Source organism: Dryobates pubescens, chromosome 1, assembly GCF_014839835.1.
Source record: "Dryobates pubescens isolate bDryPub1 chromosome 1, bDryPub1.pri, whole genome shotgun sequence".
In the NCBI taxonomy this organism is placed as follows: Eukaryota; Metazoa; Chordata; class Aves; order Piciformes; family Picidae; genus Dryobates; species Dryobates pubescens.
This window is the reverse complement of record NC_071612.1, coordinates 22,384,176-22,409,995: the sequence shown is the minus strand read 5'-3', so window position 1 is coordinate 22,409,995 and position 25,820 is coordinate 22,384,176. Positions and strand designations below refer to the sequence as shown.

General features: G+C 53.8%; 1 protein-coding gene across 1 annotated transcript in view; it reads right to left on the bottom strand.

Annotated features, from left to right (window-relative positions):
* PLXNA1 (plexin A1) overlaps positions 1-25,820 on the bottom strand; it is a 124,444-nt gene that overhangs the window by 75,614 nt on the left and 23,010 nt on the right. The window lies entirely within an intron of this gene.

The window sequence follows — 25,820 nt, the reverse complement described above, 5'->3', positions numbered from 1 at the left end:
CTAATAATTACTCGCACTAATTTCTTGTTCAGGATTCCTGCCCTCGCTCTTGCCTGCCTCAGGCTGGCTTCAGGCAGCAGCTCTGCAGAGCTGCCTCCTGTGAGGGGCTGGCAGGAGACCCAGGGAGCGACTGGACCCCAGGGCTGTACCAAGGTGGAGGAGCAGGAGCGAGGTTGCCTTGTTGGGCTGCTGCCACATTTTGTATATAGAGGAGACCAGAGGCAAGAAATTAAAAGCTCCCTGCCGGGGTGAATCTTCTCAAAGCAAGCCTGGAAGCTGCTCTGCCAGAAACCTTCCCATCCAAAGCGAGGAGCCCATCTCACAGGAGAACACTCAGCACAATTTTACTCTGAAAAGGGAAGGGTTTAGACATGTTCTCTTCAGAAGCCAAGTGGGCTGGTGGAAGCAGCACAAGGCCAGGAAATGCAAAGGCATCTCATCTCACCTTACCAACAGGCTCCTTGCCTTCCAGGCCAGCCACAAAGAACCCCAGCAAAAGAAAGATGAGGCAAAGGTGGACATGCAATTCTTCAAACCCCAGGCACCCCAGCACAATGACTGACCATGCACATCATGTCCTGGCTGGGCAGAGGCAAAGTCCTCCCCTAGGAGGCCCACAGTGAGTTCCTGTGGATGGTCTGGTCTTGACTGGAGTTGTCTTCCCATACAGATTTTGGAAGAGGAAAGCACATCACCTTGCTAAGAAGCATGCAGTGGTGCAAGGTCATGGTTAGACAACAGCACCAACAGGTCCTGCTGTTGCCTTGAGCCCAGTGCTCCCTTCAAAGCTGTTCTCCTTTGCAAACCATGCTGCTGGAGCATTCAAAAGCTTCAGCAGGGCCGAGGTCCCACCAGAGCCAGCACCAGGTGAAGAGCTGCTGCCCTAAGGAGCTGTGCAAGACAAGGCTGGGACCTGAAACCCCTGTGAAAGGCAAAGGGGAGTGAAAGCACAGCAAGGGCAAAACCTAAACATCAAGAGTAGGCAGCTCCTTTCATTGCAGCACACTTGCTCTCCTGGACAAGATGCCCTCCAGGCTTGTCCAGGTGAGGAAGCACCTCCCCACTGCCATAACTGCTGCCTGACTACCGCTCATCAAACCACCAAGCTGAAAATCTCCCAACGTCCTTACAGCCACCAGCAATGGGCACAAAGCAGAGAGAGGCACCTCCCCAGGGCTGCCTTTTGGAAAGACAAGCAATGAGAGGAATGAAGGGCAGCAGCTGTGACCTGGCAGCCACCCAGCACTGGCAGCGGGTCTGGAGGAGGACGGCAGCAGGGGACAGGGCTTTACAGCTCAGCCCTGGCCAGGGACTCCAGGCAGAGACGGAGGAAGCACAGCCGGAGAGGGAGGGTAGCTGCAGACATGCCAAGGCTGCCTTTGGATTTACCACATGCTGGTAGAGTACCGACCAGGGTCCAGAGCATGTTGGGGTGGGACTGAAAACATGTGTTTGTGGACACATGTAGGAGATCCCCAAGAGACTCAGTCTCACTGCAGGGGACACCCCTCAAGCCCACCATTGGGATGAGGAGGCTCTTCACTGCCCCACAGTCAGTCCCCCCCATGGGACTCTCCCATCCCAGCCCTCCATCTCCTCCCCTCCAGGCTCTCAAGGCCCCATCCTGGGTCCCCAGCAGTCCCCTGCAGACCCCTCCTTCGGGCAGGAGAAGTGCTCAGCCAGGCTTTGTACTCTTATCTGTACAGGGCTGTGATTAATTCGCAGCGGCTGGCAGCAGCTACAAGAGGAGGGCGCTTTTGCCCGCCTGCCACACTTCAAAGGCAGGGACTTATCTGCCTGAAACACACTCCACAGCCTTTTCACGGGGACCCTTTCCAGTTCCACGGGGCTCGCACAGCGCTGATGGGCGATGTGAAAGAAAGGCTTACTTATGGGAGTGCATTTCAAAGCCTCCCCCTTCCCTCTTAACACTCACTGGGGGAAGCCAAGAGTCCTCCAGCCCCAGGGATATTCACTGAGGACAGGAACTGAGCACTGCAGGACAAGAAGGGGCTGTGAGGAGAGAATGCTGGATCAAGGTCCCTGTCCCGCCTTGGTCCATGTCCTGCTCCCCTCCTGCCCCATCCTCTTGTCAGTGAGAAGTTCTGCAGCACATCCATGAACTGGGAGGAGGAAAAAGCTTTGGCATGCAGAGAGCAGAGCCTAGCTTGGGCTGAAACCTTCCCTTCCCTGTGCTACTGGTGTTCACAGCTCAGCCACTACGAATGGCCTGGGTTTCCCTCCCCCAAACCAGCGTTTCTCTTCACAAGAGGAGGGCCATGCCAACACCCACAGCACTCTGCTTTCAGTTTGGCAGCATCCATCCAAAGGGCACAAGACAGAGCAAACAAAACCAGGAGAGGAGCAGGTTCCAACAGAGCTGAGTCCCCAAACCATGGAGCTACCTCGGAGACAACAGAAGACCTGTGGAGTCCAGGTGCCCCAGAGTGAAGGTGACAGCTGCCACACCACCATGCTGACAAGCCTGCAGCAGGAAAGGGAGTATTTCGTGTCCAGCTGGGAGGTTGGAGGACAACCCCCCGGGGGTGTCAGCCTGCACAGCCCCTTCTGGCATGTGGCCTAGGCTCACTCCAAGGCAGAAGCCAGTATGGGGATAGGGACAATTGCTGCCCCTCCACATGCCTCCTCCCACCAACCATTCCCCAGGACCAGCAGTGCCAGCAGCTGCCGCCCACATGTCCCTCTCCAGTTTCCAAAGGAGGGTGAGGATTTAAAATGCGGTTCCCAGGTCAGCTGTTCTGGGGCATCACACACTCCTCCCCCCACCCCACGAAGATGCAGGGGCTGTCCAGCAAAACACAGGGGCAGGAGCAACTGTGGGGCCACAGCACCATCTGTCCTGGGGGGCACAACCAGTAGAGAGAGAAGGCAGGCATGGACAAGGCACGGCAGGGGGCAAGAGTAGGGAGAAGGCAGGGGAGAGAAGGCAGTGGCTCCTGCTGTATTGCAGGTGAATAAACTTGTCCTCCAGGGTGATAGAGGATTCACCTCTAGTTTGTCTCAGTGTCAAGAAAATTGCCACCAGGAGAGCCCTGGCCTTGCTTTACCTGGGCTCACCATACAGCCTCTGAGTTTTCAAGCATCCAGCTGGAGGGGAGCAAGGCAGCACGGGCACAGGCAAGGCTTTGGGGATGCACCTCTCAAGAGCTTGAACCCGGGACTGGGGACAGGATGGCCCCACAGAAACATCCCAGCTATGCGGGGCGGGCTGGCAGCCAGCACCCCGGCTACCTCTGCTCCCTCGGCCAGCCGTCCACCCTCCCCGCCGCCCCGCCAGCTGCCCGCACAGGAATGCACCAGCCGGGCGCGCAGCAGACGCAGGACTCCTCCCAGACAGGCTGGCAGCTGCCTGCTGCCGGCTGCTCGGACCCGGCACGCCGGGGCCCCGCAGAGCTGGCTGCCAGCCTCCCGGCCTTCGGCACAGGCAGGGAGGAGGATTCACCGACTCCTCGCACGGGGCTGGGATGCTCCCGCCTCACCACTAGCCCACCAAGAGAATGGGGTGAGATGAGCTGCTTGCTCTCACCCAGTGAGCCCATTCACATTATAAGGACAAATAGAAGCAAGGCTTTTGTCCCCTGAGCCGGTGAACACCGGGATTTCAGTACTGTCAGCATAACAAATCGAGAGCCAAGGAGATACCTAATCTGAATCACTGTTCGTAACAGCCGCAAATGCCAGCGACCTGCCATCACTGACAGATACGACACCGGTTCATCCAGCCAGTTTCAAAACACGTTATTGTCGCCGTTCTGTCCCCGGGCAGCATCCCCAGCTTAGCCATGCGGGCTGAGGACGGATGCACCATCCCAGGGAGGTGAGGCAGGAACCGTGTGAAGACACTGCGGTTTGCCGTAGGAGATAGCGGAGAGGAGGCGGCACAGGTGTGCCCAGCAGGACCCCAAAACACAGCCCTACTTTCCCCAAACCTCTCTAACCACCTTTTTCTTTGGCTCAAACTCATTTCCATTCTTTCCTCTTTTTCAGCCACCCACATGAGCAGCATTCCCCTGCACAGACCAAACTTAACAAAGCCAGCCAGACCACCATCAGCCCACGATGATGGCACAGAATGGCAAAGCACGGCACTGAGCAGCACCATGCTTGCCATCTTCAAACCTTCCCCAAACCTCCCCTGACCAGATAATGCCCACATTGCTCCACCAGCTGGCTGAAGAGGTCCAGCCCAACACCCCGTTGCAGCAATGCTGATAGAACTGCAGTACTGTCCAAAATCTTTTCGATCTCTCTGTACCACAACAGAACTGCTGGAAAGAGGGAGTGAGTGACAGGGCACCTTCACCAAAGTCAAACATGGTGCAGGAGGGAGTGACAGAAAGAATGGATAAGGGAAAGGAATTATAAGCACACACACCCCTCATTGAGAGTCACATGGTGTAGGATGGGTAAAAGCACTTGCCCTGCTTCCCTCCCCAGCAAAGCCCCAGGTCCCGTCCCCCAGTCCCCACGGCTGCTCTGGCAGTCTCGAGCCATTGATTTCCCAGCTTTGCCCTTCAAAACTCTCCTGGCTCAGCGCCCAGTTCATATCGTCTAGTCACTCAGGAGCAAAATATCTCTATTATTATTGCAATTATTTCCCAATCAGCATCACTCAGGGCTGAGGCGGTCAGAGGGGGGCCCTGACAAGCGAATCAATGGACAGCCTCTGCCCTGGGGGCAGCCAGGGAGCGGGCAGGAGGCACCGGCAGCTGCCAAGCAGCATGGTGAAGGGCGGGCGTAGGACAGGGAACCCCAGGGACCCCTCCATGTGATGCTGTGGCCCAGCAGGATGGCTGTCCTCAGTCTTTGCTGACCCTCAGCCAAGCAACGGTGATGCAAAATAACCTGTGCATGGAGTGTGCATGCAGCCACTGAGCCCATGTGCTCCAGGCTCTTCATGGCTAAAGAGAATCTATGGCAGCTCCTGGGCATCCCAGGGTGGGGAAGGTGGAGGGTGATGTACAGGAGCCACCAGGGCATCAGCTCCCCAGGGAGGGAGCAATAGAGCATCCCAAAACCACCCCTCCATCCACATGGTGCCTGCACCTGGCTGTGCCTTCTCCAGCATAAATGCACTGCAAGACCTCAGCCCTACACATCACCCCAGACATGTTCCTCTCAAGGGAGGGTAACACAAGCATGCAAGTGAGTTCCACAGCTTCTCAAGCCATGGGAAGAGAGGAGGGTGCTGCAGAGGTAGGAGAGCCCAGCAGTGGATGGAGAAAGAAGTTTAGCTCTGCCAAGAGGAAGAGCAGAAAATGCACACAGCAAAATGGGATTGAGACCTTCTAACTACATTCCACTGTTCCCCTCCATGCAGGAAAAAGCCCTGGGTGACAGCAGTGAAGGGCACAGCACATCACAGAAATACAGGATTCTTTTTTTCCCCATTTATTAATTACTGTAGGCATCCCAAGCAACTCAACAGGCCTCAGGCACATGTGCAAGCCATGGCAATGTTGTCATCCTCCTGGCTACCACAGGACTTGGATTCCACATGACTAGCCTAGGGTGACTTAAGACCTAAATGTCCCAGAGAAGTCCCTGGGAAGAAAAGGTCTCACCTGAAGGACTCAGCACTTGATTTACCAAACAAAAGCCATCCCTTCACTGCCAAGGCACAGGTTTCTCCAAGTAGACTGCAGCATTCTGTCCCATGGGGACCAGCCCAGACCCTTGGCTACCAGTCTTCTGCAATACCCAGCCCATTGCACTGGCTAGCAAGGAGAACAGACACAGAGCTGTCATCCCCAGCCTCTCCATAGCCCAGGAGTTGCCATCTCTCCTGCAAATCTGAACCACCACTTATTTTCCTCCTAAAAATGCTGCTTAGCTTAACAGAACAGCACAATCCTCCCTTTCCAAGTCTAGCCACACTTTTGACCAACCAGATCAAGATAATCCCAACACAAACACCAAGTGCTTGTCCCACCACCTTCATCTTCCTGGCTGCTTGGGACATGCCTATGGCCAAGGACTGCTGCCAATCAGATCTGCTTCCCAGATCTGTCATGGCATCCCAAAGGGCAAGGAAGGAGGCAATGGGGCTTCAACAGGGATCTAGCAGGGAAGATGGACAAGCTCCCAGGCCTGCAGCACAGCTGGAGATCAGTTGTATCCTTTTCTCCTCCCTCAGCTTCAGGAAAAGAGCTGTTTCCTTCCTGGTTTCTAAAAAAACACAACAGCAAGAGAGGAGCTGCCTGAGGACAAGGTGGGGTCTGTTGATGTGGCAGAGGAGCCAGTGGCAAGAAAAGTCCACACAGGGGAGGCTGTGGAGGGACAGACCACAAGGGGGGCACAGTTTGCTTCAGGGAACCCTCAGGGAACCCCTGGCAGTTGGCCCTATTCCACTCCAGCACCTGCACCAGTGGCCCCACACACAGATCCAGCAAGAGCCAGTAGAGCTGCACCATGCCTTGCATTGGGATTTATCCAGCCAGCAGACTCTAAAGTCTTCTGCAACCCCACCTCAGGGGCTCCCCATTCATTCAGCTCCAGTCACAGAAGCACACCAGCCACTTCTTCCAGGATGTGCAAGCCAAAAGCTGTCTGCCGCAGGGACACGTTGCAGCAAGGGGGATCTAACAGGAGCTAAATCCACTGCCCATTCACCTCCACCCCGGGAGAAGGACAATGCTGACTGCATGGGGTGATTCAGCTTTACCTGTTTAACACCAGCTTTGATCCCTTCCTACCCAATAGGCCGCTTGTTGCTGCAGCTCTGGACTGTCCTGGTGTTTTATCTCCACGGACAAATCACATCAGACTGCCCAAAAGGAGCTGATAAGCAATGAACTATCAGAGTCTAAATATCACAGGGCACAGAAACAACATTAAATATTAACACCCAGCACTGGCAGCAGAACTGCACATCCAGAATCGCTTACAAACTCAATGACAAAATCATACATCACATGATGCACTCGAAGGGAACATAACCCATGGCATCAGGAAGAGGCAGAAAGTTAGTCACACTTTTTTTAAAGTTGTTTTGGGTTTTTTCTTTTTAGATCAACATCTTCTCTGTTGACATGCCACAATTAAAACTCCAGGCTCTGCCTTTCCTCCAAAACAGTCCCTGCTCCAGACACAAGCGCCTCCAAGATTAGAGAAGAAATCTTCCGCTGTTCCATGCCTGGTGTTGCCAGTGATAACAGCCAGCTAAGCCTGGCTTCGGGCTGAGCACACAGGAGAGTGCCTCCAAATATTCTGCTTCAAAATCAGACCCTCTCACTTGCACCACCTTGAGCTCTTGACATGTTTGCTAAATTCCCCGCTCTCACTTCCTATTTGCATTTTAAGGCTTTGTTCCCACACCCTAAATCTCTGGCCCTCCCACGGCAGCTCTGACCTCAGGAGCCACATCCCTGGCTACACTACACCCTCCTCTGCATCTCCAACAAAGCCAGGGGAAAGCTATGGTGCCATGGCTGCCCACCACACGGAACTTGGGAGCAATGAAAACCACTTCTCTGCAGCAGGCTCTCCCTTCAAAACCAGGATGAAAATAAGGCTCTTCAGTCTGAGGATAGAAGTAATTTTGAGGGAGAGATTGAGAAGATTTAAATACAGAGATTGCTTTCCCTAAGGATGCTGCTGAAGATATTTAAGAGCTCAGGTTTTACACAGCATGGATTTCCTTCGGCACCGATGCAGAAATCCCCCACCCTGCTTCTCCAGGCAGCAATCCCTTTGTCAGGCTGTCAGGGAACGCTGGGTCCTGTTGGCCAACACAGAGCCCCTTGGTGACTACAGAGCTCAGCCAGGAGGTAAACTGGGGTGAAAGGGGGCTGGAGCTCATCCTGAGCTTTCCAGATACAACAAACAGCACTCTGCCACAAGCAGTGGCAGATCTTGCCGGTCCACGCAATGGGAAACGAAAAGTGCAGACAGCTTCCTAAGAAATTACTCCTGGAGATGCAAGGCTGCTCTCTGAAAGCTTGGCTCTGGCCAAGACTAGACCAAAGCACACACCACATTCAAAACCAAGTTCTCATAAGATCTCTGAGGAACACCTACCACCGTTCTCACTGCTGCCAGGGGACCTCAGGTGGAGCTGCCACCCCCTGAAACTTGCCTGCATCGTGACCAAGGAGCTGCTCCCAGCCAAGGATGCAGATTGGCACCCAGGAACCCAGTGACAGACAGGCAAGCACCAAGCATGGCTGGACCTCACCAGCATAACGCTGGAGGGAATGTAAACGAGGATGTGCAGACAGCCCCCGGATAAACGGCTTTATCCCAAGGTACAACCCTGGCAGGCACCCATTGCATTCCTGAATATCTGTAGAGGGAGGCCAAGGGGTGGGAAATGATGTTAATTAAAGTTTTAATTACTGTAACCAAACGAGTAGTATAATTACTTTATTCTCACGGAGACTTCAAACTGATTAAGGACCACGTGCATAATCTTCGGGTTGATGTGGTTTTTAATTAAACATGCTGTCAAAGATGGTGAGAGGGGAAGGCAGGACCATGGCTCAGCCCTGCCTGCTCCTGCCTGGACCCCCCCCAGAGACCTGGTGTGAGGAAGGAGCCCAGCCTGGCAGAGACATGAAGGTCAAGAGCAGCAGCTAGCGCAAAAGGCCAAGGATAGCTGCTTTGGGAAGACCAAAGCCAGAGGGATGCACACAGGTGTCTCAGCAGAGAAGCTCCTGTCCTATGCATTGACCCTCAGCTGCACATACCCCTGAAACATCTACCTCTACAAACATCTCCAAAACAACCCCACATGGGCCCTGAAAACATTAATGCGCCGGTGCTGCCAACTGGAGGGAATGATTAAAAAACAATTTCACAAAGGTATCCTTTTCAAATAATAATAACACTAAAAGACAAAGCAGTAGAAATTAAATTCCCAGTCCCCTACCTCAAATAAATAGTATCAGAATTTAAAATGAGACATAATTACCCCAGCAAGGTTAAAGCCGCTAATGCACACGGAATACAGAATCACCATCCATCATAATCATATCTCATATCACAGCCATTATTTATAATTAGAAGGCAGGGTTTAAAAAACACATAAAGACGCCCATGCAATGCAGTAATTCTCCTGTTATCGTTCCTGGAGGGCCAATCCTGCTCCGATTTGTGGAGTTCCAGGACCAGGCAAAAGTAAGCCCGCGAAAACCCCCTCCGAAAGTCACTCCTAAAATGCAACTCAGCAGCAGCCCTTCCTGAGCACCAGGTTGGCATCAGAACAGACTGGAATAAACCAGGTTGGAAGAAACCTTCAAGATCATCACATCCAACCTATTATCCAACACCACCTAATCAACTAAACCATGCAACCAAGCACCCTATCAAGCCTCCTCCTGAACACCTCCAGTGATGGTGACTCCACCACCTCCCTGGGCAGCCCATACCAAAGGAGAGTCACTCTCTCTGTGTAGAAAGAGTGATCAGTAGTACACAGCTGGGCTGCAGAGGGTCCCAACTGGCAATTTCAAACCCAAGTGGGCTCACAAGGCCTCCAGACAGTCCTTCTCCCTTAGCTATGGTGGATTTATATTTTTTTTTCTGAATGGCAATGCAGGACTGGAGCTGAACAGATACTAGACCCACAGCCCAGCTCAGCAAGGCAGTGGCATACAGGCAACGGCCAGCCGCGTTCTCCTCTGGGCTTCCTCCTCTGCTGAGTGGGGTTTTTTTACCTATTTTAAAACCACAGAACGAGTTATAGCATGAGCTTGGGAAACCAAAAGCCAACCCCAGAGCTGCTGAAGGCTGCCCTTCTTTGAAGCACAGGCTTTTCAGGCTGCCCCCATGTCCCAGTGAAATATTAACAAGCTCCCGGCGAAGCAGGAGGAAATTACACTTCATATATTCTGGGGAAGTCCGCAGACAGCAGTGCCTACGCGGCACAGCCTGGCTCTGGAGGAGGGACCTACCTCCAAAATCCCTTCTCCTCCCAGCAGTGAGGAGCAGCAAGTCTGCAGCCTTGTGGGGATCTGAAGCCAGAACAGGACCCTTGCACAGAAAAGCACAAACATTGACATGTGGGTTTGTACCCTTCCATGGTGAGTAAGAAAGCAGCAGCAGTTGGAGAAGTTGTCCTGGGAACACAGAGCCATAGTGGCTGAGGCTACAATAAAAGTCTGGGGATGAGACCACAGGAAGAGCAAACATGCACACGTGTGTAAATCTACGCTAAGTTGTTTTTAGAGATGTAAAAACAAGTCAGGATAAGGACAGAGGGCTAAGCCACAGCTAGAGAGGTGCAAGTCCCAAGCAGAACAAGCTCCCCTTCTTGTTCAGCCCTGCCGCTGGCTGTGAGCTGGCCAAGGGGAACAGCCAAAGCCGGCTCGCCTGCCAGTCCCATGACTGTTACTCACAAGCAGAGCTGAGCTTTCTCACAGGTTTCACTAAGCTGTAAAGCACGAGAAAAACAGCAAGACAAAACCTAACCCAAACAAAAAGCCAGCTTGTAGATGCACTGCTCTTCAAAACCTAGGACACACTCTTCTGATGCAGGCTGGAGCAAACAACGGAACACCAGCTGGAGTTTCCAGTAGGGTCCCCTTGCCCAGAGGTGCCACGCTCCAGCAGCATGACAGTACAATGGGCAGAGGGAATAGCTGGCATAGGGCACATCCCGAGGGAGGAGCACCATGTCACTGCCACCACATAAGGGAGGCATAAGCCTTTCCAGGGTTTAGACACTGTCACACTCTGCTCACTTGGCTGTCAGCTCTCCAGGGCAGGTTTTCTCAAATGGTTTGGTACCAGTCTGTGCACCCTATCATGAATGATAGTTCTGACCTCTGAGCTGGCAAGCAGAGTACTTAAGGCATCTCTTCAGGTTACTCTGACTATTTTTCAGCTCCTCCTCTATTACAGACAGATAGCATGCTGCCCAACATGCCAAGGATCAGACCAGTCTTGCATGACCAGATGTTTGGGGAAGACTATCTCAGGATGCAGGAGGGGATTCTCCCTGGGGGGCTGTGGTGGGGAACCACTGCAAAGCCAAACGGGATTAGGTCATCTCCCCACAGCCAGTGCCTTCCCAGGCCCTGGAATGACCACTGACACCTCACTGGGCTCCAGCTGCTGTCCTCCAACCATCCCAGACACAATGGCACACACCAGAAGGACTTTTAACCCAAATGGCAGCAAATTTACCACAACCAAAAGGAGCAGAGAGGAGGAGGTGCTTTGCAGGATTGAGCAGAGGATCACTATTTGCCCTTCCAAGTGCTGAAAACTAATCCCCCCCTTCCCCCTTTTTATCCCATTGAAAACTTGACAGAACCTCCTAGTGCTCTGCAGCTGAAATTGGCAGGTCTTAAATTAATTGACTGCAATTTTACACAACAACATGTTTAGCTGCAAGCTGGCCCGTGGCCCGCTTGGCTCACCACTGCTCCCCAGACACTTTTCAAGCAACCTCCAAAACTTCATAACACATCTAAGGCAAGGCGAGCAGGCTGCCAACGTGACCTGCTCCCTGCCAAAAACCAGCCCTGCCTCCCCGCGCCCCCGCCCCGACCCTGCTCCGGCTCCTCCGTTCTTTCTCCCGCTCTCGTTAATGGCTTCTTACATTATTCTCATCATCTCCGAGGATTTTTGCTCCTCTAAACAGTGAGGAGCACGGAGCAGGCTGGGTTACAGGCCCGCTGCTTTGCCATGGAAACAGCAGCAGTGGGACCAATGTGCACAACAGGGGCAAGAAAAGTCAGGGTGTTTTTTCATTCCAATCCATCCTGACGCATTCCTGCTCTCCTTATGCTTAACACCCCGGGGGACGAAGCTCAAAGCAAAAGACAAGGCAGTGGCTGGTCTGCAACCTCCCCAAGCAAGGCTGGGTGCTTGGGGTAGCGCAACAACACAACGCCAGAGCCCAGGAATGAGAAATGGTGCCTCAAACTCACTCAAAAAACAACTGCGCTCTTCTTAGGAGAGGGCCTGAGCTAGCAGTCACTGCTCACGCGGAGCCTGCCTACAACCCAACCCCCAAAACACGGGCCTGGTCCCAGCTCAAGGTCTCCAAGCCTCCCCGCAAGCTCCCGCGAGACGCTGCTGCCACCGCCTCAGCCAAGTGCGAGCCCCAGCGATGAGTCAGCCCCCAGCTCCCAGCCCTAATCTAATCCTGTCCCCGGTGCCGGGCAGCTTTCCAGGCCATGTCCACAACATGAAAGCGCGCTCTCGCCACACTGCTGGGTCGAGAGCCAGAGGAGGAGACGGGAGGGTTGCTCCAGCTCTGCCGGACTTGGGTCGAGCAGCTGATGCTCCGCGAAAGCCAAACTGGGGGTGGGTTGTTTGTGTGATTTCATTGCTTGAACAAACAGAAACATCCTGTATGTGATTAAGAGCCTTTATGAAAAACACACCAGCGCCGAGCCCCGCAGCTGGGGCCGAAGGTACGGCTGTGGCTGGAAGGCAGCGCGCAGCAGGGCTCGGCTGCACTGGGGTGAGTGGAGCTTCCAGGCAGATTCAGGCAGCCTCATCATCCCTGAGATGTTTCAGACCACGCATGAAGACAAATACCCCCTCCTAGGACAAATATCCCCTCCTAGGAAATCATCTTCCCCATCCCATTTTCTTTCATGCCAACCTCCTCAAGCCCTCACTTGCTTAAGGAAGCAAGAGGCAAAGCACGGTTACCAACAGCCCGATGAGAAACAGAGGATGGCTGCACAGGGAGAGGCAGCCAAGGTGCTAATATCACTTCAAAGCATTTACTCTTTCCTTTATCACCTTCTGCCCCAGGATATCAGCATACTCTGTGCATGCTTGTAGGTCGCTCCTCATTTTGGCTGTGGCCATCACCATCCACAGATGGCATGTTTCAGAGGAGAAATGGGAAGCACAAGCAGGAAATCCAACTGACCACAGTCCAGCCCCCAGCCCCACCCCCAAAAAGATGGAGGACTCCAGCTCCTGCCAAAACCCAGGACTTGCCTGGACTCGTCCAGCCATCACCTCCTCAGCCCCTGCCCTCCACTTCAGCAGAGCTGCCTCTGGGGAGCTGCGCCAGGAAAACACATGCTTTGTTTAAAGAGAACAGGCTGAGGGGAGAAAAAAGGCACTTAAACATTACACACACACCAAAAAAAAAAAAAAGAAGAAAAAAAAAGAGAAAGAAACTTGAAGTTTTGAAGTTGTTTCTCTTTGGCAAGGTTCAAAATAGGGCAAGGTTTTTGTTTTTGCTGGGAGGCTTTAAAGAAATGCATTTCATACAAACCATCCCTGAAACATTCTTGACATTTATTACCATAAACTTTTCCTCCAATTAACTGCTTCTATGCAACTATCATTTTCCTGATGAAAAACATCACCAGAAACTTGAAAGCCATTAAAAAAAAAAAAAAGAGGCCTGCTCACTCTCTGTTTCTCCCTGCTCATGAGCATAAACAGAATTAGGGAGGTTAGAGGGGTCAGGAACAACAGTTTTGACTCAACAGTCTTGGCCGGCAAGACCTGCCACCCAGGCAGGGACATCCAGGGTGTACAGAGCTCAATAGATGTTTGCCAAAATGCCCCAGCACCACAGGTACGTGGTACTAACCCCAGTACTGACTCAGAAATGCACTATGGGCCAAGTCTCAGCTGAAAAATTCTGTTCTTGGGGATTTGGGCTGGGTGCCAAAGCTTCCACAGCACAGCAGTGAGGACACTCACATGAGTGCAGCAGCACATGCTGAGGGGAAACCAAGCTGAGCAGAGGTGAGCGGAGATGTTTCCATCCCAGGAGAGAGGCACAGGCAGCCACCTGGGCGGATATGGTGTTGGGAAGGGACAGAGCTGTTTGCAGGCTCTTTAATTGCTTCCATTTCCAGAATAAAGCTCAGGTCCCATTTCAGCAGCCTAAGCAAGCAGGCAGAAAGGCATCCCTCAACTGTGATCTGAAAGAATGAGCTGCAGAGAGGAAGGTAAACAGTGATGCTCATGTGAGGAGGCACAGAGTAAGACCTTCCACCTCTCCTTAAGCTAATAGGATGCAGATGCTTTCTACCCCTGGGATGAGCAGCTCAAGAGGGCACAAATTGCAGGGGGACACACTTGAGGCAGCCCAAGCAGCACACCCCACAAGGACCACAGGTAGTAGGTGCCACCACAGGTAGTAGGTGCCACCACAGGTAGTAGGTGCCACCACAGGTAGTAGGTGCCACCACAGGAAGTGCCAGCCCCTGCACAACCTCAGGCCAGAAACAGACACTGCTTTACAACAGAGTTAGTGCAATCTACAGAGCCCTCCCACAGATGAGAGGTGGTATGGTGTCATCACATGGCATGCCCTTAATCACCAAGATGGACCAGATTTGAAGCTGAAGCAAGCACATTTCCCATTCCCTCCCCTTCCATCCACCCCATGCCAAAGGTAGCAACTTTTGCCCTCTTTTAAAACAACAAGCAAATGGAGGAGGAAGCCAAAGCTCACACATCCCACGATGCAGTGGACTGGACCCCGTGGGAGGAAAGCCTAGCCCAGGCATCTCATTCCCAGCTTATTCTGTGCAGCCACGGGCTCACTCTTTCCCACCAGCAGATTTCTCGGGGCGGGGGGGGTTGGTGGAAGGGAAGTCAGGAAGGAAAACCCTAGCTGAGACGGCGAGTGTTTATCTCACCTTCTAGAAGAGAAACACATCTTTAATTTTAAACGTTGAGTGTAAAAACAGATCCCTGGAGGCTCATAAACATACCAGAAAGAGAGGGAGAGTTACATGGAGAAACCCTGGGGAAATAAACGGAGAATTCAATTTGGGAAGTTTCCATCCCTCGCACAGGGTGGGAATCAGCTGGCAAGGACCATGCAGGCAAGGTGCAGTTTTGGGGCTTTGGGGTCTTTTTAAAGGATTTTGCTCATTTCTCACAAAAACCATCACAGGTAACAGACACACCCCACGCACCATCAGGAAAACAAGTGTGAAGAGGAAAACCAGATAGTGAGCCCAATCCCACCCAGTATTTCCATCCTGGGGGGGGGGGGCAAAGGCTGGTACAGAGCCCACTGCAAGAGCCCACTGCCTGCACCTCTCCACCCTCCAGCCAAGGCCACCTCCTCTGAGGTCTCACACCTTAAGCTCCTTGCCAGCAATGCTGAGCCTTTTCTGCGTGGCTGCAAATGTACCAACCTCGCTAAGACACCCACTTTGCAAAGCTAATTACAGACACAGTCGCCCTGGCCAAGACAGGCCTATTTTTGGAAGCTTGTAAAGGAAAACAGACACAGATATATATGTATACACACACACACATCAAAACTGCATCATATATTTCCTCCATGAGGTTTTTTTTTTTTCCCAACTGCATTTTGTTCAACAGTTACCAGTAAAAGCAAATAAATAAATAAGCACAACAAAGCCAGGGAGCAGGGAACAACCAGGCATCAACCCAGCTTCTGAGACTAGCAGACCTGCTGCATTCACAGCTTCCAGGACTGCAAACTGCTCTACAGACCTCAAGTTTGCCCATAAGCTCAGAAACCCATCATTGGAAAGACTTTGCTGCATCTTTCAGTGAAACTCTAGATTTAAGTCCCAGGTGGGAAAAGCACCACCAGTGACACAAGTTTGGTGGTGCTCAGGTTTCAGTAGAGGGCGCTGCTGGGAGGATTAGGAGGATGCAAAAGAGCCAAGGGGGACTTTTGCAGGTGAGAAAAGCCCGGCTGGAGATCCCCAGATAGCATCTCCTTCAGGGTAAGGAGATGGCATCCATGTGTCTCCAGCTGCACCCTCCTCACACTTGACTGAAGAACAGCCACAGCGAAATCTTCCACACATTTAACATCATCCCTTCATCCACCACTGCCTCAGTTCCCACCCATGTGGCTCCAGAGGTCTGCCAATCTAGCAAGGATGAGCTGTCATCAGAATGGCAAAGAAGCCCCATACCCCAGCAGCCACCAGGCCCAGTGAGCAGCATTGCCAGCATCAAGCTTCCAGCTACAGCAGCACCAGGTTTGCTCTGTGGATGCCAGCATATAATTAAGATCTATGGAGCTCTTTCAATCACTGAGAGGAAAGAAACAGCAGGGAAACCTCTTCTGGACATGTTACTGGTGCCAGAGTGCCCAAGAGATGCTGGTAGGGTGGCACAAATCCAACCCAGCCCTGGAACGAGCAGCCAGGCTCTCTGCTCTCCAAACTGCCTCTTCTCACCTGCTCTGTGAGCCATAACCCTCGCCCAAAGCCAAGCCTGTCCTATCCCAGCACAGCATCGCCCCTAACTCTTGCTACAAATAGAACAACCTCACTTAATAGCCCCATGGATACTGCAACCCGGGGTGGCCCTGGAGGCAAGTGCCCTTGGGAAGAGCCAGTGCTGCATACATGGGAGCTGGGGTGCTACAGCATTTGAGGCTTCAATCTGGCAGCCCAAAGCAAAGGTTGGGGGATGACAGTGTGTTGACACAGGTATCATCACACCTGAGAAGAAACTCTCCAAGATGCAGATCAAACACAAGGAGATGGCTCCTCTTCCTGCTCTGCCTGCCCTTGCCCAGAGGCATCCCAGGGACCAACAGGGACAAGGGCTCTCCAGGAGCAGATGGAGATCAGCAGCAATATGGCCAGGAGCCCTTTACCTCGACCAATCCATTGCCAAACCCTCCATTAGTGTTCAGCCAAGGGACAATCCCCTGCCTGGCCAGTCCTCAGCAAAAAGCCTCCTCAGCAGGGACACTCCCTTCCCCACCCTGCCCCCACCTCAGCTGGGAGCTGAAGTGACCTTCCTGGGGTTCTAGGCAAAGAGCAGAAAGGATCAGGGAAGGCAAAGCCTGCAGAGACCAAGCTCGCTCCTGCCCCAGAGCACTCTCATTAACCTTTCCCCTCTCAGCCAAACCATGGAGTTTCGGAGTTTGGACCCACCACCTCTCAGCCTGCACCACAGCAGCATCAAGGAGCAGGACAAGAAAACTGCAGCCCTAGAGCACACCCAGCCTGGCGGGGGGAGAGCAGGACAACCCCATTTTCCCCAGAGCATCAACCTTTCCCCAGCTTGTCCCCAGAAAGGGACTGTGGGCGAGCTGGAGCAGCACCCCCACTACCCCCGAGCCACGCACAGCCACACTAGCGCACTAATTGTTTCATTAAATGTCGTCGCATTAAGCCAGTTTCATGAATTTAACATTGTCCCTGGACTATTGTTTGCCTGAAAATTAAATTATGGCAACATTTATTGTTTCAACAAGTCTGTCAGCACGGGACGAGGCCGGAGGAGGGGATCTGGGCACAGGCAAGTGATGCCATTTCAGCGGCAGAGCTCCTGTGGGCAGGCAGCTCCAGTGAAGGTGGGAAACACAGCCAGGGCTTCCTTCACGGGGGAGGGAGAAGGGAAGAATTAAGCTAACGTGCTGTTTCAAGCAAAGCCAACCGTGCCAGATGCGGAGAAGTGAGCCAAACAGCCTGGGAAGGGAAAGCATCACCCTTCTGGAGTGGATAAAGGCTTCATCTGGTCCCGGCAGTCAGCAGCCAGCACGGCAGAGCATCATCCTGTATCTCTCCAGGCATTATGAACCATGACTATGTCCACACAAAGAGCTCAGCGTGGCAGGTCCAGTGCTTTTTGATCTTTCCAGATTACAAAGCTTTGCCACATACAGGAACACTCTGAAAATTTTCTCATTTATTCTTCCTTTTCCCTTGAGCAGCTCCTCTCTGCAGTATCAGAAACAAAGGTGACAACCTTTCGCTTTGTAAAGAAAACTGTCAAGCAAAGCTGACTATAAATAGCACCCAAAACTGACCCGTGTCCCCAGCTGAGGGGAGTGAAATGAAGACAAGTGGAGGAACAGATTCAAGGTCAGAGAGACTTTTTTCCCCCCCCCTTTGTTCAAGGTCTGGTAAATTTTATCTACACAGGAGAGCAATCCAAAATACATCATTAGGGTTGTAGCTAATAAAAACCACACAGGCCTTTTTCAGCCCAGCATCATTTCCTTTGCCTGTACAGGGATTACAGCAGGAGGGAGATGCTTCCTCCAGCATCAGCTCTACCAGCATGACCCAACCTTGCAACCCTTGCAACCCTGAACTGAGCAGCCCAGACATGCCAGTTCTGTCCTGGCACAGTGACCAACCAATGCTGCTCTCAAGAGCACAGAGCGTGGCAAAATCAAAGCACTATCACATCGTCCTACCTCACTCTGACAGACCATAGGGATGCTCCCCACCACCTCAGCTCGTCTGCACTCTGCAGAGAACCAGCCTGTCACACCGTGCTGGCTCTCTTCCTTCTCTCCAGCTGCTAAATAGCATTAAAAGAACTAAGCACTCATTAAATAAAACTTTCCCACTATTGCTTCCTATGTAGACAATTGCTCTCGCTGCTGTGGGGAGGTTTCGTGCCAGCAGCTGGTCCATGAGAGCACAAAGAGCAGGGAGGTGCCAGGATCAGCTCTGGTACAGGACAGGCCACCCAGGGAAAGCACCCGAGGGTCCCAAAATCCAGTGCCAAACCCCGAACAATGGCACTCCCCTTGCTTGTCACATTCCCTGCCGTGCCTCGCTGCAACCCTGCTCTTCCCTTCCAGTCTCAACCAAATTGCAATGGGTAAGGAAAGGGAGAGGGAGGGTTTATGTGGCAAAGTAACAGCTTGGAAGCAGCCTGGGAGGATTCAGGAAGGTTTATTCAGTGCAGAACCTTTCAACTTCACTCCTCCAATCGGTCAGAGGTGAAATAAGGGAACCTCAAGGACCTACCAAAGTAGGAGAGGAAGATCAGGGGCTGGTGTGCAGCAGACAGAGCTGTTTCCAGCACTTGTGGGGGTAAGAGAGATAAGAGGAAAAGAAAAAACAGAGCAAACAAGTAAAAATGGGACATGTTTACATCTGGGGCTCTGATGCTCCTTCTGAGATGCTCTTCCCTGCTACACCACCCCAGCTCCACCCAGCAGCCTACTCCAGTGCACCCTCAACCACACAGCTGCATCCAGTCAAGGGATTAAAAGGAGAACTCACCCAACTCATTTCTTTGTGAAGTGCCACCACGTGAAATGTTTGGCTTTATCCTTGCTGTGGTGGCCTAAGCCAGGATTAGCATGCACACCCTCGAGGCCAGGAGACCACTTTCCATAGCCAGGTGGCATGTCTAAACCTCTGGTGCTGCAGCTCCAGTTGCATTGCCCTTTGATGAGCAAAACTCCCAGATATTTTCTTATCCACGAGGTAGGGTAGGATTACCAGCACAGCCCTGATCCTCAGGTTTGTTTACCCTGTATCACACAGGCTAAGTATGATCCAGGCAAGATGAAGGCTGAGCACTCTGGTCCCATCTTGGGTGCTTTTTAGATACTTGACAGGACAGGGTTTAACTCTGGTCCTCTATTCTGTCACCCAACAAGGTCAACCCCAAGATCCACCACCACCCAGATCTTGCTCCTGTTCTCCACCTCTGTATTTCTTCTCACAATGCCAATCCCATGGGGCACCTTCCTGCTGCCTTCCTCATCAGTACCAGCCTGCCTTAACATCCTTTCTCCTGCTCCATTTCAGAAAAGCCCGTAATTAACAAGGGCAGGGGATAACAGAGGCCAAACAGCAGCTCTTCTGAACGGCCTGGGGCTGAGCACCACCCCCTCCTGGACCTGCAGTGGAGATGAATGACTGACCCCAGGTCTCAAAGCCTCAGAGATGGATGATGGGCTCCAGCAGTCTGCATCTCCAAGTGCCACAGTGCACCTTCACCTCTCTCAATCTATGACAGATTTTCCTCCCAGTTCAGAGGGGAGAAGCAAGGAGGTCAGCCTACAGGGACTGAGGATGGCTGACCTCCTCCACTGTCACATCTCTACCTGAGACAAGTCTGGGTCCTCACATATCCCAGCAAACACCAAAACCAGCTCGGTCCCTGCTGGGCACACATCTTCCCTCCTCCAGCAGCCCACGAGCTCAGGACAAATTCCTCAGGCAACATTAAACCTGAATTAATGGAGCTGCACAAAGGCAGACAGGACACCCCAGGACAGTCCCTTCCCAACCAGTCATACCCACAGCCTCTGCCTCCCCAACCACTGCTCGCCTGATGAGCCGTGGGCTCCCCATATCCTCCCTCCTCTCCGCTGCCTTTGGTGGGAGGCTGAGCTATTCTCCCACCCTAAAAGCCAAAATTAGTCAGCGTTTGTGCTAGTGAATAGGCACAATGGCTCCAACAGGCGGGACCCAACAGAGCTGGGACCTCCCAGCTCATTTCCATCTCAATGGGGTGGCTTTTCACCCTGTCCTGTCCCCAAGGGGCCACCACAGAAGCAAGTTTCAAAGCCAGTCATGCTCCTGCTCTTCCCAGTAGAATTGGGGTCACAGGCAGGGGCCACAGCCCCAGAATGGTGCAAAAGAAAATGCTGAGCAGCTTCATGCTTCACCAACCAGATCAATCCCATCAGCAAGGAGGGAATACTCAGTGCTCACTGCCAGCACTTCATGCCCCCAGCAATGGGCAAGTCCACACATGCCTTTTCCTAATGTGGGCTCCCAGTGACTCTTGCCCAGAGGTTTAGAGGGGCCCAGAGTCCCCACCAATGACCCCAAACCATCACTCTTCCACCTTGCTCTCCCAATGCTGCTGAGCCATGGTCACCACTGCCTTAACCAGTCCTGCAACAAGAGACAGGACCAGCAATGGCATGCAGGCACAAACATGCAGGCTCTTGGATTTTTCTTTCACAGCCCAATTCACACTCTCTTTCCAAAGCGGCAGTCCCTGCCAGGACATGGAATGGTCTGCAGGGAAGAGCTGCAAAGGCAGTGCTGCTGTGTGTGGCTTGCACAGACCCACCAGCTTCTGAGCCCACCCCATGGGGCAGCACAAGCTGGCTCAGGGGACTGCTGAGAGGCATCTTGCCCTCAGATCCCTTTCTTGAAGAAAGTTAGAAGCCCGGTTCACATCCAGCAGCCCTTCTGAAGACATGGGGTTTTCAGGATCTGCCTCCATCCCTGAGCCTCCTCCAGCTTCTGCAACGCACTGCTCCCAGGAGTCACCTTGCCCTGACACCAGCAAAGCCGGCGGCAGCGCTGCCTTGCCCGCTGGCTGCGGAGTGATGGATGGGGTTAGGCGGCACGCCGCCTGCGGGCGCCGGAGCAGGGCAAGGCGAGACGTGCACCGTCAGCACTTCTGGCAGGGAAGGTTGGAGCAGGGCTGGCTGCTGCTGCCTCCCCGGCTGGCCGGGAGCCAGGCTCCCCGCCCTCGCTCACCTGCCGGCTTTGTGCAGAGTGCAGAGCAGATGGGAGGGGGAAAAAAAAAAGAAAAGAAGAAAAAAGGGTTATGGCTTGTGAGTCAAAAAAAGTCCGGGGGCACAGGGGTGGAAGGAGAGAGGTTTAGAGGCAGAGAGCCCACTGACACCTTCCCTCTCCTTCCCCAAGGCTTCATGAGCGTGCTGCAGCATCCCTCCGAGAGCCAGAAGCATGGAAAGGTTCATCCCTATCCATCTCGCAGGAGGAGGAATAGCCACAACATCCCCCTCCAGAAGTCACTCGAGGACGACGCTGGCAGCTGCCTGCAGCCCCGGCCCCGCCGCCCCGGCCGGTCCCCAAGGCCAGCGGTTCACGATGAATTTCTAATTGTTTCCTCCAACAATGAAACATCCTGTTCAGAGCGAGGCGGCTCAACAAAGCACGACGCTGGCAAGCGGGGCCCCTTCCTGCTAAGCAGGAACGGGGCGATGCGGAGCGCTCCCCGCCACGAGCTGGGGGACAGGGAGGGCTCTGCCACCCCTCCCCACCACCCCAGCCACTCAACACGGCAGTTCTCCAGCCTCCACCTTGATTAAAACAGCTTAACGACTCCAGCAAGAGCTCTCGAGGGGGCGGGGAGCCGCCGAGAGGTATTTGATAGATTCACTTTGGCAACCGTCGGCTACCTTGTCATGCCAATAAAATTATTGCCATTGACTGGGGAGAAGCACAGATGCATGCTCCAAGGAGCAGATCTTCCTCCCAGGGCTGAGCACAGGCATCTTATGGAGCTGTGTGCATATGAGGAGGGGGTGAGGGGTCCCCATCGGATGGGATGGGGATCGAGTAGGAGAGGGCAGAGGGAAGAGGCAGAAGGAACAAAAGGCCCTTGTGCTGGGCAGCCAGCTGGGGAGAGGCAGCAACATGGGCAGGAGAGGATTTCAAGGGGCTGCACCGGGGCTGATACTCAGTAAGTCCTCAAGGGTCACTGGCTGACACCACCAGGGCCAGGGCAGGCTTCATGCCCCAAACCTGCCCCCTTCCAGCCCCAAAATCCTGCTGAGGCACAGGCAGTAAGTAGGGTAGCCAGCAGTAGGGTCACGAGGGGGGCTGAGCCCTTCTGCTCACTCCAAGAGCCACGGCGACACAAAGGGCTCCTTCTCAGCCCTAGCTGCTTACCAGGAGCACTAAGCAGAGGGTGACGCAAAAGGATCTGTGGGGACAGGACTGGCAGAGTGGGCAGGGAGCCTGACAGCTCCTCCTTCCAGCTCATGTGGACTATGATCAGGTCATGCATCATACCCAAGAGGCTGACATATGGGGGCCTTTGTGATGGGAGGAGAGCCAGCAGCCAACAGGGAAATTCCCAAAAGGCCCTCAGTCAGCAGTTTCCCCTCCCTACAGCACCTATTTTTGGGCCATACTGCTCACACACACCAAGGGTTGGAACACATCGAAGCATCCTTCTCTAAAGCTTTAAGAGAACCCTACTCAAAGGAGCTGCCTTCACAGGCTGCCAAATCTGGTCCCTGAAGCACAGGGGAGGACAGAGGGCAGCAGGGGAGCCCCTTGACAGGAGAAGAGAATCACATCTCATTGTGTAGGGCTGGGGGTGACCCACTCAGCATGAAGAGTTTGTTGTTATTAACGTGGAGGAGCCAAAGAAGACAGACATGGGGCCAGTTGAGCTGTGCTTTCCGTGGGAGAGAATAAACAAGCTGCAGCAAGCACCAGCCCTGCAGGGGAGCAGATTCCCAACGGAGACACGTCCTGATGCATGTGAGGCATGAAGCCTCACCCCACAGCCAGCTGCTTTCAGGACAGGGCAGGGAGCTGCTAAGATTATGCTGGTGCCTTGGTAGCCAGATAATCCTCAGGAAGCAGGCGCTTGGCTGGGTGTGAGGGACGTGTAGTCCAATGCTGTTCTGGCTGGGATGCCCTGGCTGCACCATCTCATAACTATGCCCACACTAGGGATCTCCAGCGTCTATATCCCCGACGGTGCTGGGTATCTCCTGAAGGTCTGCGGCAGGAGAGAGTGATTGCAGCCTTCTTGCTCCACAGAAGTGAGGGGACAGCAGTAGGCAGGGAGCCACCAGCTGCACTGAGAAAGGAGCTCAGCTCATGCCCCCAGAAATAACTAGCTAGAACCCAAAACTGGGTCAACCCACAAGGGCCACACTGGAGCTCAGTGGAGCCCTAAGGCAATCCCTTGTTTGCATAACGAGGAGCAGATGGCAAACTAACGAGGGCAGTCGGGTCTCTGTGCTGCACCTCCCAGGATACCCCACTGCCCCAGCTCAGAGTCACTAGCCCAGTGCTAGTGGGGAGGGGGTTGCACAATGACACCCCTTCCAGCATCATCCTTCTTCCTTCTCTCCACACAACACTTCAAAGCACACACACGAAACAGGGTCCTTGCGTGCACTGCTTAAGAGGTAACTACAGGTGCAGTGTCAAATGTGCCTTTCCAGCAGGTGACTGAGCACTCCCATTGCAACCACACATGCAGCTTTCCGTGCACTCAAAGGATGGGAAAGACCGCCTGAGAAAATGACAGCTGCCCAGCAAAAGACTGCCCAGCTGAGGACAGGTGGTTTCCAGTAAAAACCCAGGCATTAGGAAGCAAGCCTCTCTGCCCTTGCACAAACATCCCCTGGCCATCCCCACTGCAGCGTGCTCCTGGCTTAGATCCCCATGTCACTTCCCCATCCCCAGCATCCTCAGAGCACAGGGTGCACAGCCGGGTCCCTGACGCACCAGCTCGGGAGCGTGGAGGAAGTGGCTCACCGCCAGCCCCAGCGGCGTGAGAAGTCATCCCCGCACGCTGCTCACCCAGGCAGTGCCAGGAATGCCCCCAGCACCCCAGTCCCATGACTGCTGGCAGGGAGGACAAGCAGCACGCGGGGCCCCGGGCTTTCCAAGTCTGGCCTCCGCACATAACTCAGGGCCAGCCAAAGATAACTGTGCCTGCCTGGTAACCCTGCGGGGACAAGCTGAGAGCAGGCTGCCCACGGCCTTTGCTGCTGCGACCTGTGCCTCCTGCTCAGGGTCCCGTATCTCCACCTCCTCCAGTGCCTCCCCATACCAGCCCACAGTCCCTGTCCCACCACCAGGTTTGCAAATCTGACGTTGCTGGCAATACCTTTCTAAACACTTCACACCAAAATTAGGCTCTCCCTGAAGCTGGGGCAGCAGCAGGTGCTGCCCACCACCCTGGCCTCACAGCAGCAACTGTTGGCAACAGGGCTGGGGAAAGGCTGCAGGGCAGCCAGAGGCTTGTGTGGCTTTTTTGGGGGGGACAAAGGGAGGCTCTGTCTGTACACAACAGCCTGGACAAATGCTGGGTATGGGAGCTGCCATCCAAGGAAAATCCAGACACAGCAGTGACTCTGCCCTGACCTTACCCCAGACCAGATGGTGAGATCAGTGCCCCTGCAGCAGAGCAGCATCCTTTACAGGGCTCCTGGGAGTGGGGAGAGGAGCACCCACCTGTCAGCACAGCCCTCTCTCCCCAGAGGATGCCAGAGTGTGCCAGCAAGGGTAGGTGGGACAGGCAGGAGGACAGAGAAGCCCTGAGGCTGCACCAAGCCTAACTTAGGTGCTTGCCAAGGGCATGGTGGGAAATGTGTCAAAGCAGAGGGATTGTGACCACTGCTGGGCCATGCACCCCTCCCTTACCCTCTGCCTGGGGAAACTACCTCGACCACACTGCTGCACCCATAATTGGAGACATGTTGGCACCACTCAGAAACAGGTCAGCAGCCCCCCGCCTTGTGCTTCTCAGGCAGGAAGGAGCCCTTCCCTCCCTCCGGCCCCACCAGCAGCCATGCAGCAGGATCAGGTAGCTGCTGAGGCAGCACTTTGCTGGGCAGCCAGGCAGGGGCTGCCGCAGAGAGGCTGGGCTACCAACCCCAAGGTCACAGCAAGGAACATGGAGGAGACCTGGCAATGCAGGGCTTGGAGCCTTCAAAGTGCTCCCACTCTGGTTTGGGTTGCTGCGGGGTTTGGGAGCTCCAAGCAGGAGACGACTATGAAACCTGCTCAGCATTCCAGTGCCAGGACAGGACTCAGAATTCTTGGTCCCCATGAAGCTCCTGCTTCATGGCCTTCCGTTCTACAGGGCCAGAGAGCCAGATCAGCTCTCTGGGGAAGAGAGTTTAGAAAACAGCAAAAAAAGGAAAAAAAAAAGCCCTACAGGAGAGAAGGATGCTCAAACCACAGCCAGGCTCCAAGTCTTGGCCTCAACCACAACTCTGTAGTCTGCAGCCTGCACCATGGCCAGGCACCCACACCAGATCACTGCTTGCTAAGTGGCTTTAAAGGTGCAAAGACCAGAGAAAAACTGAAAAAAGGAAGGAGAGGAAACTCCAGAGGTATTGTGTAAAAAGCAGCTGCCAGCCCCTCTAGATAAACAAGGAACTAGAGGCATAACACTGTTCACATGGCATTGTAAACCCTCCTCCCACATGCTCCTTACTTCCCATCCCCACTTAAAATCTCCCATCTGGAGCCCAGCGGCAGGAGAAGCTGCCAGCAACATGACACCAGTCCCTCCGGATCCCTTATCGATCCAGAAAGGAGGATGAGCTGCCTCTGTCAGCTCCCCACAGCCCTGCTCAGCCCTGGCGCCACTGTGGCCCACACCAAGGACCACAGAAAGCCTAGAAGAGGATGTGGGGCTGG